General features: G+C 32.7%; 1 long non-coding RNA gene across 1 annotated transcript; it reads left to right on the top strand.

Moving 5' to 3' along the window:
• Positions 1–288: 288 nt before the first annotated feature.
• LOC134238436 (uncharacterized) lies at positions 289–2,918 on the top strand. Its single transcript, XR_009986013.1, has 3 exons — positions 289–344; positions 1,275–1,412; positions 2,755–2,918. It is a non-coding gene; the product is annotated as an uncharacterized LOC134238436 (long non-coding RNA).
• Positions 2,919–3,142: the final 224 nt, after the last annotated feature.

Raw genomic sequence — 3,142 nt, 5'->3', positions numbered from 1 at the left:
AAAAAAAATTGTGCAGATGTACTAAACTGAGCCTCACACTTGTTGATAAGGAGTATCTTTCCTACCAAAAAAGTTTGGCAAATGTAATTCATCAAGAAGATCAGCCGAATTATTTTGTGTATTATAACGCCAGTTAGAACTCTGAGTTTCCCCTACTTTCACTTTCATTTTTAGAGGTTGCCGCAGACAGACGCATTTTGCCGGAAAACGAATCTGACATGCCACCTCGAGATTTTGACCAAGGAAAGACAAGTTGATGTGCTTTGATTTGAGGGGTCACTCACTGCCATTGTCGCCTATGGGAAAACAATTAGTGGACTGTACCCATATTGGGAAGCCTATAAGTAAGTGAAAAATGTCATAGATCTTGACTTTATTTCAAAGTTGGTGTTTTCTATCATTTCTAATTGTTCAAACTTATGAAAAAAAGAATTCTTATTTTGTTGATACATATTTTCAAACAAATTAATTCATAAATAAATTTTCTAGACCCCCCCCCCCCCCCCGAACAGACTTGTATCACCCATTGTTTACACATGTATCGTAAATTAAATGTGTATCGATTTGTATATCATTTGTTTATTCAGAATCACAAATATATATTTAGATGAAAGAGTAATTATGTGGAAGTACATGCTCCACTGTCTTTTATTTTCATTACACAAAAATTCACAATTTAGGTCGGAATCGGTATTCAATCAGGGTCAAGGTCAAAGTGAAAGTAGACTTAGCAGAAAGTTATCAAAACTGTTCAGTGCTGTGTCTAGCAGTATAAAGAGGATAGGCATTTGTATTTTACACAGAAGGTAAGAGGTATGCCTTAGTACAGTATTTGTAAATTAGAATTTAATGTTTTTGGAACAGGATGATCAACACGTCACATACACGACATACATCATTGCGAATCAGTCGCTCGGTCAAGCTGGGTGCAGTTGTCTGGGAGTTAAACGATGTGTGTGAATATGCTCGTTAACTGATTTTTTTCTCATATTTTTAGCAATTGCATTACAAGTATTTGTTGAATGTACAATTATTGTCAGTTAAACATGCTTTTTACTTATTCTGCTGAATTAACTTGCCAATGTTAACATGGTGATTTCAAGTGGGAGCAAATTTATAATTTTTAATTAATTACAACTTATGGGCATAAAAGGAATATGGTAAAATTGTATGTGTGGAATGTCTGTGTGTCTGTCTGTCTTTAAATGTGAATGTTTGAGGTGTTTTTGAGCCTGATAATTATTGTGCCATTTATTGAATTGATTTCTTTTTAGGGTCATGGTCATTGGTACAGGAAAACCATGAGGTTCATGCAGGTGGTGTTTAAAACTATTGGCCAGCAAACACACACCCATTTGAAAACATCTTGAAATTTCACGGTCACCAGCAAAAAGTGGCAGTTGGCAAAATGTGTAAGTTAAACTTTTCTTAAAAAAAAAAAAATTATTAAAGTGTGTGTGTGTGTGGGGGGGGGGGGGTACATATTAAATAGGTGATAAAATTGTGAAAGTATTCATGTATAGCTAATTTGTACGTGCACTGCTATATATTTTGCAGCTCATATAGATTTTTTTTCTTGTATAAGAATTTCAAAGTAATTAGATCTACATCTTTGTTTTGTAAATAACGCATTATTTAGATTACACGAATAGAAGAATTGAAATTTCTTAAATATTTGACTGTCAAAATTATGTGATTTGTCAGGAAATTCAAAATTTTGTCTCATTTTCCTACAAATTACAAAATGGTTACCATGGAAACAAAACAACTTTAGAAGATTATTTATTTAATCAGGTAAACCACATATTTTAATTTTTTATAGTTAAAATGATTAGATTAGCACTGATTTTGTCTTAAATGAAAAGTACGGGAAAAGTGATGATACACATGTATTGAGCTATCCATTATTATGATGTCATTATGACGTCATAGATGAGTAAATTTGCATTGGCATAAAAATTGCTTTGAAGCAAATGATTGTATATAGGAGTATAAAGGCTTATAAATTTTTTATTCATAGACCAAATTTCATGAATGATGCATCAATGGCAGGAAATAATCAGTACTTTCTTGCTTTACTACTTTGCATTTGTGTGCCTAATGTTTTTTCTGTTGTTCCTTGTAGAAACTATGAATTTATAGGGTGAGAAATCTTGGTCATATTTTGTGCCGGAATACATTAATTTTTTAAAAATAAGAGAAATTGACCCATTTAAATGCTTGATTATGATTTGACTAATTGTATTTAAAGTTATGAAGGAGAGTAAGAAATGATGTAAATGTGTTAATAGGCTAACATTTGACTAAAACTTGGTAGTTTCGGTGAATATCTAAGGTATTTTTTAAGGATATTACACATAGAACTGTATATGCTGTAAAATCTTTAATTAATGGTTGAATTTTCATGAAACTTGCATGTTACCTCTACTTATGCTCTAGATTGACAAACAGTGTGAAATATTGTAAAATCTAAAAAATGCTTTTTCATATTGGGTACATCCCACTAATTATTTTTAGAATCGGTAGGAGAAGAAAGTAGTGCAGAAAAAATTACAAGTTCCTTAACTTGCAGACTTTGCATAAAAAAATTGTGCAGATGTACTAAACTGAGCCTCACACTTGTTGATAAGGAGTATCTTTCCTACCAAAAAAGTTTGGCAAATGTAATTCATCAAGAAGATCAGCCGAATTATTTTGTGTATTATAACGCCAGTTATACTCTTGAGTTTCCCCTACTTTCACTTTCATTTTTAGAGGTTGCCGCAGACAGACGCATTTTGCCGGAAAACGAATCTGACATGCCACCTCGAGATTTTGACCAAGGAAAGACAAGTTGATGCGCTTTGATTTGAGGGGTCACTCACTGCTGAACGAAAATTAGGGACATCGCTATGAGAAGAAACGTTAACATTGTCGCCTATGGGAAAACAATTAGTGGGATGTAACTGCATTGGGAAGCCTATAAGTAAGTGAAAAATGTCATAGATTATTTTGTTGATACACATTTTCAAACAAATTAATTCATAAATAAATTTTGACCCCCCCCCGGGACACAGACTTGTATCACCCATTGTTTACACATGTATCGTAAATTAAATGTGTATCGATTTGTATATCATTTGTTTATTCAGAATCACAAATA

Source organism: Saccostrea cucullata, unplaced genomic scaffold, assembly GCF_032062105.1.
Source record: "Saccostrea cucullata isolate Sc308-1 unplaced genomic scaffold, CSIRO_AGI_Scuc_v1 ctg22406, whole genome shotgun sequence".
NCBI lineage: Eukaryota > Metazoa > Mollusca > Bivalvia > Ostreida > Ostreidae > Saccostrea > Saccostrea cuccullata.
Note: the sequence above shows the minus strand (reverse complement) of the source record. Positions and strands in the feature narration are given on the sequence as shown.